We start from the raw sequence: 13,524 nt of genomic DNA on the forward strand, positions 1-13,524 counted from the left end.
ATACGTTAACATATTGTGTTATATACTATTAACTTGTGACAAAATGATCTTGTAGTATAACAACCAATTGGGTCTCTTCAGCACAAGTGTTCTTCTAACAATGTGTCCTTAAAGTTGTTGGCATCCTCGTTACATTATCTATGCCCATGATCAGGAAAATAGAACCATCATGCATCACTTGATGTAGGCTTAGACGAGAGACTAGGAATATATTTACCGTTTATCATACTACACATGCACATGAGTTTTCCTCTGAGCCGAACCATTGTAATTATAGCATAGGAAATAAACATTAATTGCAAAGCTGGAAATAAATAATAACTGCCTCTAGGGCTTATTTCCAACACTCCATGTATCCGAGAAGGGCTTGGCTTGCCCGTACTGATATGAAAAAGTCATGGTCACACTTGGGTGTTCCCCTAAGCATTGGTGATAGGACCAAATTCAACATGGGTGCAGGAGTTACCTTAGGGAACATGTAGAGCACTCTTATCTTTACTATTCTTGGCTAAATGATGTTCCTCTCGAAACCATTGCGCCAGACATTATTGGATTGGTCCCTGCAAAATTCAGATCTAGACATACTATTGTCGCCACCCTTACTGTGGTCGTTGGCTAAAGAATGTTAAATCACCTATGTCCATTGACAAATTTTTACAATTGCTTAGTTTGTGGGTGGCCCTCCACGATATTCACCTTACTCCTTGGTGTATTTATCTTACTTCGACTCGCTTCAGTCTTTGGGCCTTGCCAGGGCTATATCCAATCATGGGCTCCTCTTGGTTGCAAATTTTTTATCTGGCTTGCGGTGCACAAAGACTTTGGACGACAGATCGTCTTACCTAACAAGGGCCGCCTCACAATGATCTTTACCCACTTTGTAGCTCTGTCTCGAAAGATGTTGATTGCCTTCTCGTTAGATGTTCCATTGACAACATTATATAGTGCAGGGTACTGAACTAGGCTAGGCTTCCGGTGATTGCGTCTGCCATTGGAGCCACCTTCCCGATGTGAACTTCTCCTGTTACCAGCACTCCACCTCCTGATAGGAAGAAAATGAACAACCTGATTATCTTGGATGCATGGTCCATCTGGAAGCAGTGGCGTAGCTTGTGGGTAGCACGTGGCACACCTAGAATTCTGAGACTTTTTTCTTTAGCATGTCATATTTTGCAAATTTCAAGTATGCACATCCTTTTTTGCCAAATATTGTATGATACTTGGATTAGGTAGATTTTTTTACTATGCACACCTTCTATTTTATTCCTTCCACGTCACTGTCTGGAAGGAAAGAAACAAAAGAGTGTTCGAGAACTTGTTCTGCCCAGTTGATCGTGTTGTTGATCAGATCAAGTGTTATTTTCTAGAGCATGCAAATTGTGTGTCATATTTATATAGGAGGCATAGCAAATACTAGATGGGTAGGCGCGCTCTGCCACGCCTAGTAATACATCAACTGGTAGTTGCCATGCGGTCAGCTAGAACGCGCTATTCTGGAATCGGTGGCCTTCTATACTTTAGTGTGCCTTCAGCAAATCACATGAACGGGCGCTTCAATGATCTTTTGCTAGCATAGTCTGTTGAACACACAAGTCATTCACAGCCCACCTGCTAATCGAGCCGATAATACAATGGCAACAACAATGAAAAAATGTGGTAAATAGAAAGCCATACTGCTATCTGAAAGCATAACCGAGTAAAATAGTGGCAGTCTTCAATGGTACAACACATGGCAAGTAAGCTAAAGTTTTACTGCAAGAAACATGTCCCAGGTGCACAGGTGTAGAACAATGGATAGAATCTTACATGCACATGTTTAATATCGGATGCGTCAAATTGTAGGAAATTAATAGAATAAAGGTGAAACAAAAAAGCAGGACATCATTGAGATGAGACAAAGTAGAAGCTCCCCGACCGCATCTCCATAGTATTTCTCTCATTTCACTTGAACAACATAATCCTTCAGATAGATTTCTTCATATCTTCACATACGCATCATTTGCACTATGTGGCCATATTCTTCTTCATTTCATATTACCTTGTCTGCTAACAAAATTGAAAATGAACTATGATTCCCATGGTACATTTGGGGAAAAAGACATGATCCCAACTTAGCATAGAGAGAACCTTAAAACAACTAAGCATAGAGAGCTGATAGTCATCGCTGTCTCAAATACTCCCTCCATATCAAAATATAAGACCTTTTTTGTATACTGGTTTGACCTACAAGAACATCTTATATTTTGGCACATTGGTAGTACTAACTAACAGAAATCAGAAATCAGCAGGGCACAACTTACCAAAAAACAAAAGGCACCAATCTAGGAATGGAGACCGACAGGCTTGCTAATTAATTAGTTCCTAATTAAAAGATCAGATCACATCCATCTGTCCCGTATATACAGATGGACAGCGACAACCAAAAGATCATGAGTTGATCCTGACCACCACCAGTAGCATTAGTTAATAAACTATGAAGGCCGTCTAGAAAGCTAGAAAGACAAGACCACTGTCAAACCATCAAAGAGACCTTAAGTGTAATATTTAATAATTGATAAAATTCTTATAAAAAAACATCAAGATAAGAGAAGCATCTACCCAATATATGGAAATCCAAGTCCGTGCTAAACATCAAGAAATTAAAAAACAAAAGAAGCAGAAAACATCACCCTGGAGCAACCAACTACTCCCTCTGTAAATCTATCTACTACCATTATAAAAAGGAAGAGAGGGATAGATCCAAAAAATCACATCCATCCATCATTAAAATCTAATGACCCTTAATCCTTCTGTGTTTAACGCTACCAACCACGCGTTAAGCCACGATCGATCGATCGCTAATCTGCCCCGCGGTAAAAAAAGAAAGAAAACCGCGTGCACGACCTCCTCCGCCTCCTCCCGCGCCGTTCGCCTCCCGCAACCGTGCCCTTCGCTGCAGCCGAGGCAGACGAGCCCCATGAAGGGGAGGTCCCTCCAGGGACGGTGCAGTCGGCGAACGCTGCGTAGGCGTCGGCGAGGACGTGAACGAGGGAGGTGGCCCTGTTGTGTGCGATGGGAGGCAGATGCCGACGGCGCTGGCGATGAGGATTGATGCCGGCGGCGCTTGACGGCCCTGCCCTGCCGCCGCCGTCGGCGGCGGCTTGGCACCCCAGGACACGGCCTGGGTGACCGGCGGTGCTGGGTGCGCCCAGAAGGAGCAGGTGTTATTGCTTCACCGGTCGTCGCTGCCCGGCACGCGGGGGGCGGCGCTGGGGACTGTCGAGTCACGGCGGCCGCCCCGCTTGGAGAAGCTGCATGGTAGTCGTTGCGCCATGCTCATCTGATGCCTAGACGACAAGGAGCACCTTGCCAACATCCCTAAGACAGGCGTCACCAGCGGATGCAGCAGTGCAACGTAACTCCTCCTCTGAACTCTGCTCTTCTTCCTCCTGTGCTTTGCTGATTACACTCACTCTCTAATCTCTCTCTGATATGTGGGTACAGCTTGAGCTTCAGTGAGGTGTAGTGTATGATTGTGGAAGTAAAAACAAGGGGAATGTTGGCGTTCTTGGAAAGAATTTGTTAGTCCAAAGAAAGAAAACGAGAGAAGAAAAGAAACTGAAAAAGGAATGTAATATGTTTGTGTATCTGCTGTGTATGCAGGAAAGAATTCAGTGGTGGTGTTTGGACTCTGCAGAAATGCTGCTTAGTACAAAAGAATCAAAGAATCTTGTGCGGTAACGCGACGGCACTGGGCACAAGAAACGTTGTCTTGAGCTGTGTCTCCACAGCCATGTCACGGCAGACCCATCTGTCTCCGTGCCCGGGCGCTCTCCCCCGCTCCAGCGCCGCAATCCGGTCCGAATCAATACCTTCCTCCGTCGTCGATCTGCGGCCCCTTCATGCTTCATGCCCGTGGTGTGCTCGACATGCCGCCTCGACACGCTGCACTGGTATGTGTCCGACAGCGCCATACAATTTCATAGTAATATTCAGCTTTGTCCATGTTGCAATGACAATTACTGTATATATAACTCTTACCATGTTCAATACCGATGGGCGATGGCTGCTCTCTCCTTTTTGTTTTGTGAAAGGACCTCAGATTAATTAAACGTCCAGCCAGAGATACAAGGCACCCCACACAGTGTGAATGATTTACTCAAGTTTAAGCTATCCAAGGCGTTGGATTTTTTCTGGACATGGTTCAAAACAAAGATTGTACTGACATATAGTAATTACAAAGCTTACATCACAGAATGATATAAGTAAGAAATGATACTCAGTGTATTGGAACACTGATGTTGGTTTTAGATATGGAGTAAGAAGTTTCCCATGAAGAATCACTTTTCTAAACCATGCACATTTTCTCACATTATGCCAGTTAGAAGGAAGAGAATTAAGAACATTAACACATATCTTTGATGAATATCATTATACTATGTCCAATGATATACCATGTATACATATGTAAAAGGTTAAAAGTGACAAATATTTATCAAAAGAAACCATGCCTAGGAGCTAGATAGATTCTGGCCAAATAGATTTTGAATAAGGGAGTTGGAACTTTGCGGTTGATTTTCTACATCAAATTTGGTAGCCTGGAGATGCAGAAGAAGTAGGCATAAGGAGGCGAACAGGCGTAGTAAATTTACTATGTGTTAGTTGTTAAATATAAGCTACAGGTCCAAATGTTGATGCTCCTGTTTACAAGTCGTATGAAATGTTTTTTCAAATGCTTTATGATGTTTTTGCTTAGTTGCCTCTGAAGTACATAATTTTATTTTCTCATTTTTCTCATAGTGCCTAGCGTTCTGATGGGATATGGGAAGAGATGGGTGAATGACCTATAGGATTTAATAACTCGTGCTCCCTTGCTATCTGCCTGCAACACAAGCTCATGCTCTACTACAGGTAGGCTGCGGTCATACGAGGACATCATCAAGATCTTTGATCGGTGCAACCAACTGATTGATGTTGCTGTTTGGATGGCCTGTAGTTCGAGTCATTCTGGGTTTTCTACTGTTATACCTCGCATCTAGAAGATCTTTGGTGGGTTTCATAATCGTAAGGTCAAATGGCATTATACAAATTGAGTGCTATTACCATGCATGTGACTGTTCTGTTTGAAGTAAGTCAAACTCTATTAGGTACTCCCTCCATTCCACAATGTAGTGCTTCCTCTATCCTCGTGCTTCAAGTTTGACCGTAAATTTAACTATCAAGACTAATTGCGGCGGGAGCAAAAATTATATCAGTGAATTCGTATTCGAAAGAAGTTTTCAATTATACAATTTTTTCTCCTGCCGCAGTTGGTCTCATTGGTTAAATTTATAGTCAAAGTTGGACCTCGGGAGGCGTAGGCGCACTATATTTTGAAATGAAGGGAGTATGTGATGTTTCCAAATTGAATAAGTAGAAGTGCACATCTGACATATATCTCGAATTAATGTTTCTAGAAATAATGAGTTAATTTTATGAACACCGATGGGCAAACGTTTTATCTTTATTTGATGATCCAGAGAGAGGTCAACTTCCATTTTTACTGTCATTAACCTTTTATTGCCATCTTGATAAGCACATGGTGAATTATGTACTAAGTGTATATTTCATGCTTGTTATAAGGTCTCAGATCAATGTTGATGCTCTTGCTTCTCCTTGTATTTCTCATATATTAGAAGCTGCTGGAAACATTTATAGTTTCCCTGGCATGTTTAGCATGTAGTTATTTCCCTTATTTAAATGCAGATGAAAAATAATAATCTAGATGCATCTATTTCTCTTTTTGGACCAGGGGAGTGTTCCCCGTTTGAATAATAAATACCTAGAGTGGCAGTATTGCTAACGGTGAAATGCATTTAAAATATCTGTAGGTTGTACCAGCTTGAAGAAATATTCTGACTGAAAATATCTGCATAGGTTATACGGGCAGAGTATCCATTGTCGACGCCACCTTCGCTGTTGTACCCATATTTGGGGCCAACCAAACTGTGTAGCCGTCTGTCATCTTGGAAGTCTCCAGACGAGCTCGTGCCCAAGAAGCTCCGGTGTCAGGATAGAACGGTAATACATGCTTGTGCTTTAAATATATGTTTAAACCATAAAATTGATTTGTTCCTTTCAATGGTATGTCAACATGCATTTCCAAGTATATGCACTACATGTTGCTATCAAATGACTCACTTCTAATGCATTGCTTCTTAGCTGAATATATGTTTGTTTGTTATACTTTTTTCCTTAGAAACTATTGTTCTCAAGTGGAGAGTGGAGACACAATTGTAAAGGTCATCCCTTGTAATCTCAACTGAAATAAGCGGATGTCTAGCTGATGTTGGCATACATGGAAATTCGTCTTGTCTTTTATTGGTTAACACCCAATAGGCTTCACCAAATTGTTTTGAATTTTGCTTTTATACATCAACTAGATGCTTGCCATTATATTTAATTGGCAACATCATTAAACCCTGTGTACAAAAAAAATCTTGGAAAACTCAGGTGGCAGTTAGCTATGAAGTATATCCATTTTATTACAACTTCCTTATGATGTACTATACTTGTCCAACACAAAACTCAAACTCACAACACAGGTACCTAAATCATATTTGTAAATCAACATCAGAAAAGAAAAGGAAAAAACAGTTGGTTCCAACGAACAGGTCGAGCAGCTCACGCCGCTTGCAACTATTTCTTTGGGTACATTTTCATGCTTCATCAGGATAGAGGGAGGCATCACCATTCACCAAGTCTATGTATCTTTCCCAAGCCAGGCAGTGGCGTAGCCAGCCCAATACACCAGGGTGGTCCATTAATAGAAATATTAACATAAATTATTTATTTTTCAAAGAAATGTTTATTTTAGTACATTATATACAAGCTATGGGGAAATTCCAGGGTGGTCCATGGACCACCCTGGCCACCCCCTAGCTATGCCACTGAAGCCAGGCACAGATGAAGTCTCGTCTTTTTTTTTAGAAACAATGTCTCATCTTGTTGATGCACGTGAATTTCATGTCCATGCTTACTAGTAAATATAAGAGCGTTTAGATAACTACTTTAGTGATCTAAATGCTCTTATATTTGTTTACGGAGGGAGTACATATGAATGATATTGATAGATGCTTGCTTGATTGGGATGTGCACAACAACGTTCCATGTTGATTTGTCAGCATTCTTATCAATTAGGAAATCTCCATAACCCAAAAAAGACAGAGTTAGAACAACTTTGAGCAACCTGCCGTTTAGTTATCACAGTTGCAACTTGCATGAAACCATATGCTCAACAGAACCAGATTATCCTACAACTAAAACTCCAACATCATAGTAATTCTCTGGGTAAATTTTGATCAAACATTTCACAATACTATGAGTAGTTGCCACAGTTCAGGATAGTGTGACACTTACCTGTCAATAGAATAACACCAAAAGTATAGTCCGATAATTAAGATTCAGGTTATTCCAAGAATAGCACATGAACTAGAAGTCTAACATCATGCACATTGGTCAACTAATAAAACATATATATGGCTATAAGCCTATTGCCACCAATGCTTCATTGAGTTTCATCCTTGTTATGGCCACATTGGTTTGCCCCATACATAAAAACTTGCATACTCTGAAACACTAAGAATATAAAACAGCCAACACACACCAAGCAAGGTTACACAGAATTAGAAAATAGCAGTCGTGCGGAGACGAACAATTTCTTTCGGAATAGAACTCTAATACCCTATCTTCAATCTTCAAAACCACTATATTCTCCAGAAAGAGTATAAATATCCATATTTAGAAGTAGAACAATCATCAGCTTAATAGTGGACTATAATGTCATATTTTTCAGTTCGCAAAAGTTGCACATCTAATCTACTATGCATACTCACATAGAACAATAAATGCACTATATATATCCAAATAACAACAAATAAATATGCCTTTTCTTCACAGGTTGCATGGCAAGAATATAATTGTTGTGATTTCATTTATTTTCTAATATGTTTGCTCACGCAGCAAATACATAGCCAAGCATGCATACATTTTTGTTAAATCAAAGGACTAATGGTCACTTTTGCATTTCTTTTCTTTGTTGATGCACTTTTTGCATGATTGACAAACAACCACTCATCAAAAGATCATGAAAAGAAGTATGTATACTCACCTTGCAATCAGCCAACCTAATATGATGCTTTCATCAGTGGACAGAACCAACAGCATTGACCATATCTAAGGCGACCACACTTTGGCATGAATCAAATTCACATCCGCCAATTTTGACGGAGGGAATTTGAGCAGCTGGAGGCGCCATAGATGGGAGGAGAAACTGGCTGTTGGGATGCACCCGTCTGCAAGACGCGGCGGCGATAGAGACGACATGGATGGCAAGCGGAGATTAAGGCCTCGTTTGGCACAAGAGGTTTTGAGGGTATTTTCCTCGCGTGGCCCAGAAAACCCGTAAAACCTCGAGGCCCCATTTGGTACACGAGGTTTCCTCGGCCCATCCGCTCCGATCCCCTCGTTTCCACGCGATTCAGAAGCCTCGCCTCCTACCTCGCGGAAGCACAGGCACACGCACAAAGCGAGACCGCACCGCACAGGAAGGGAGACGGCGCCCCTCTTGCCGTCCCTCCTCCACGCCAGCCGGAAACTTCGCCCTCCCCTGCCGTGCCGCCCCCTACCGTCCCCTTTTCCCCGCTACAACCATCTGCGCCGCCCCCTACCACCCCTTTCTGCCCGGTTTGTTCACATCTGGTTCCTCAAGACGGTGGCCGGAGGCGACATGCCCGGTCCGGAGAAGCTAGATGCCGCCGGAGAACCCTTGCCTTCCTACTGTCTAGATGACCCCAAAGCTAGACCTAGCTTGTTCCATCTTCTGTCTTCGTTTTGATTCGATCCTGGCGAGCCCTAGACTGGATCGATCCATCTCCTTTTAGTTCCTAGTGTTTTTGCTTTTTATTGAATCCTGGTGGTTGAGTTCTTGATCCATGGATGGTCTTGATCTGTGCGTGGTTGAGTTCTTGATCCATGGGTAGTTGAGTTGTATTTATCTGTCTGACGCGTGTGCATGTTTTGATTGAACAGAATGTAGTCTGGGTGTGCAAGGATGTAGCTAACTCCTCAGTACATGCATGTAGTCTGGGTGTTTTGATTGAACATACTGTCCAAGTTTACTGTACAATTTACAAATAATACTCATAAAAAAAGTTTGGACAAATATGCTAGAACCAGATTGATCTCTTGTTAGTACTAAATATGCTTGAACCAAATTGCTTGAGATTGTTTTTACTAAATATGCTTGAACAAGATTCGTCTCTTGTTAATATGCTTGAACCAGGTTTTGCGCCATTCATTCTGGAAATTATTTTTACTGAATATATGCTTGAACCAGATTGCGCGGTTATGGCGGTTTAGAGGACATTTTATTTTTGTCATGAAATGTGTTATCATATCGTTACCCTACATTTGATTCATGCTAATTATGTAATACAGACACTCTGTTCTAATTTCAATTTGATAGGAAGATGCCCTACAAACAAAATGTTCAACTTGGTTGTAACTCGTGTTCTGTAGCAAGTGAAAGATTGGATTTTTAACTGTTTTGCACCATGTCATCTCTATATGGCAAACCCTGTCAACCAAATGCATTTTTATACAAAGGGGATTTTGGCTGGTGGAGGATTGGGGAATCAAGGGGATTGGGTGGAAGGGAGGGATTCACCAAATCCTCTCCTCCAGAAACCTCTCAAATACTCCTCTACCAAACATAGCCTAATGGTGGAGACTGCCGGGAGGACGCAACGTCCGTGATTTGGGGAGACAAAAGAGATACCAAGGGGACTGGAACCTCGTTCAAAAAAGGGGGATTGGAACCTCGTAAAAGAAAAAAGGAATTGGAACCTGCAGCCCGCCTCCACGGACGAAGATGAAGGGCCTGTTTGGTTGGAGATTTGGCCTGTTTGGTTGGAGATTTAATTTGCCATGCCTAAGGTGAGGTATCAGCCACACCTGTGGCGCGCCGCAGAAGTGTGGCGAGCAAAACAAACGCCACACCTTTTGACGAAAATCCTACTGGAGAAATCACTATGCACTGTGGCAAGCCAAACATTAGTATAGAACCAAACGCATGCCTGAAAAGTTGTGGCACGCCACACCTTTGGCTTGGCAAGCTAAGGCTGGAACAGCCCCGAAAAGATATCCAACTACAACCAAGACAAAGAGAAGAGAAAATAGAACCTGCTGTGGAGCAGAAGAAGCCGATACGGCCGGCGTGGATCCGGCATGCGGCCATCCAGAGGCATGGCAACACGCTCCTATCAGCTGACGAAACGACAGGGCAACCCTCCCCCGCGGCCACACCGACAACGAAACACGGCAGGAATGTCTGCTGCCCCTCTCCTTCTCTCCCACAAGCGCCGCCAGAGAAAGAAGATCTGATGTAGAGGAAGAAGAAAATGCCAACAACAGATCCGGACCCGACTCCGACGAAGAAGCAAGCACCAAAGACCCCGACAAAGCCACCAAAGCCACAGCCGAAAACCACACCTCGTTGACCACAAAGACGCACGCTGCCATGCTCTAGAAAGAAGCAGCGCCGCCACGCCTCCGAAAGAATCAGCACCGCCACCCACCTCGCCCAGGACAGGCAGAAAGAGAAAAGAAGAGGAGGCAACCCCAGCGGCAAAAGAAAGGATGGCACCTGCACGCGAACGAACAGACAAGCGACATGGTACCTAGCAATGAACCAACGCAGCGAGACGGGTCAACTACAGGCTTACAACGAGAGCCCACCCCGCAGCCCAAAAACATCGATCCACTAGGAGGCTTCCCACCGAGGGAGCTTAGAGTTTTAGGCGATACAAGAGCAAGTTGAACGGGTCAAAATCCCAAATTCTGGGGTTTATGATCAATAAAGCTTTTGCTTTACCGCTCAACAAAAGATGATATAAGAGCCAAACCAATACCTGGAGATTTTATTTTATTTTGCAGGAATAACTTCGTATCTATTCATCAACTGTCAAGGTGGTACAAAAAACGCCAGAGTAAAAAAGTACATCTAGGTCTGTAGACCACCTAGCGACGACTACTCAGGGCTGGCCCGAGGGGGGGCAGGAGGGGCGACCGCCCCGGGCCCCCAAGTCGAGGGGGCCCCACCCAGGTACGAAGTAGCCCAAGGATCAGGTCAACACGCCCAGCTAGCGTTCAAACTTGCCTAGAAGAAAGCTAGCGTTCAAACAGAATTACTGCATGTACGTAAGACAGCAGGCTTTGCGACGCTAGGTAGCTATGCACGCAAGTCGCTCTACTTAAACGGAATTACTGCATATACGTAGATCGCCCACGATTCCAGGGGAATCAAGAGGAATCGAGATTGTTCTTTCCTTCTGGTCGCTATGATCTTTTTTAACACAAGATCTTTACAATCCCCAATTCCGATGCCAAAAGTTGGCATGCCAATATTTGACAAATGTCAAATGTTAGCTAGTGATTGGTTGACTACCAACTTTTATTCTCAACCTCACAAAAAGTTGCCAACATTTGGCAACTTTTGATCTTGCCAAATGTTGGCTTGCCAAATATTGGCAATGCCTATTGTTGGCATCAAACCAAGTTCCAACGGGCCTATTACTCCAATCTCGTGAATTCATGAATCGCGAGCCAGGCCGACATAGATGAATGCCTCTCCGGTATGTAGCCGCTGACCGCACACATCGCTCGGGTGGCTAGACTACAACTTTGAGCGCCGACCATGCGAGGCAGCCCTTGCCTAGCGCCGGATCACCGACAGGCCGACGCCTATCCAAGGTATACCATATTGCTATTATGAAATTCAACCACTTTGAGCTATACAAAATCGTCATCATCCTAAAAATTTCAACTGCATTTGTTACAAACAATTAATTGGATCAAAAAAATTCAAGCAAAGGGGCCACACGACCCCTATTTTCATTAAAGAAAATGGTGTTTGGGATTAATTGGATCAATGTGATTGGCTTTTAGTTTATAGTACCAGGGTATGGATTTTAAACCCAAAGGATTCTTATATTTGACTAAAATATTCTCATAGGAATCATTGCAGGACTTCTTCTACATTTTATCTTCATTTGAGTTGAAATGAAAGGTAGATCACGCTCTACCTTGTATATTTCAAAACAGGCCGTAGTCCGGAGACCAAAGGTCCATTACATGAAGCTTATGTTCTACACCAAGGTGCGTAGTCCATAAGCTGCCTAGGGAACGGGAAAGAACAATAGAGGGGAGCAAGAACAGAAGTGAAACAAAGCTAAACAACTACAGTAGCTTGATCAACATTATGCTCGTAAGCTATGCAACCAAAGTAGGACAGCTTGTTTGTGCTCTGGACTCCTTGCCCGGTGGCTCCATAACTTGAGAAGATTTGATGCGTACAATCGAACATAAGTTGGAGTCCAAAATTTCTTGTTGAAAATCCTATCATTCCGGGCATGCCAAAGAGTACAGCAGCAGCAGCAACGAGTACATGCCAGACAGCCGACGCCGGATTGTCTTATGTGATCGTATGCGCATTTGCTCACATCATTGCAAATTCAAAATTTTTGGATTCTTGTCAAATTAATAAAGTTATGATATGTATCACACATTTTCGAATTTTGTCTTTGTGCCTTTTAGAATCCATCTTCCCAAAAAAACTATATTTTTTCAAAATCAAACACGAAGAAGTGATCGTATAGTTGTATGCATGCAAAGCATGCACCTCCTAATAGTATCAAGGGCCCCTAAATTTTAGTTTCGTCCCAAGCCCCCAAAATCTCAGAATCGGCCCTGCGATTACTTGCACTGGAGCGAGCCGAAGGCACGATGACTACTTGCACTGGAGTGAGTTGAAGGCGCGCCGCCGTCTTCGCTCCTCCCTCATCGAAGTCGGGCAAACCTTATTGTAGTAGACAGTCAGGAAGTCATCGTGCTAAGACCCCATAGAACCAGTGCACCAGAACAGCATCTGCCGTCGATGAAGAGAAGCGTAGATCAGAAGGATCCAATCTGTAGGCACACGAACACATATGAGCGAAGACAAGATCCACATGGATCCACTGAAGACAAACGCCGACTGAATCCCGTGAGATCCGCTGGACACAAACCTCCACATGCCCTCCAACAATGCTAGAAACACCATCAGAACAGGGACAAGGCGGGGAGAACCTTATTCCATCAGCAGAGAGCCGCCGCCGCCTTGCCTCTCTGAGCAGGACACAAACCCTAACAAAACACAAAAGAATATGAAAAAATGGAGCCCTCCCGCCGGCAAGGGCCGGGATCCACCATGCCTCCATGGTCGTAAGACCATAGAAGATGAGGTAGACCGACAGCAGCACCGGCAGAAGGCACAAGAAACCCTAGCCAAGCGGTCCTCTTTTCTTCCCATGGAAGAAACAAAACTGAGTTATGGTTACCCTGCTAACACCTAGTGATTAAGGCTACTCATAGTGGTGAGTATGAAAGAATCGAGAAGAGGTATCTAGAGGGAGGGGGTGATTAGACCCTCAACAAATTTTTTTTGCAGTTTTTAAGTTCTTTAAGTTA

The 13,524-nt window shown here is 43.3% G+C and overlaps 1 long non-coding RNA gene across 1 annotated transcript; it reads right to left on the bottom strand.

Annotated features, from left to right (window-relative positions):
- Nucleotides 1-1,644: 1,644 nt before the first annotated feature.
- On the bottom strand, nt 1,645-10,771 carry LOC125522233. The gene is made up of 2 exons (XR_007289700.1): nt 10,201-10,771; nt 1,645-2,043 (listed from the first exon to the last, which is right to left on the bottom strand). It is a non-coding gene; the product is annotated as an uncharacterized LOC125522233 (long non-coding RNA).
- Between the last annotated feature and the right edge of the window lie 2,753 nt (nt 10,772-13,524).

Source organism: Triticum urartu, chromosome 7 (genome assembly GCF_003073215.2).
Source record: "Triticum urartu cultivar G1812 chromosome 7, Tu2.1, whole genome shotgun sequence".
Classification (NCBI taxonomy): Eukaryota; Viridiplantae; Streptophyta; class Magnoliopsida; order Poales; family Poaceae; genus Triticum; species Triticum urartu.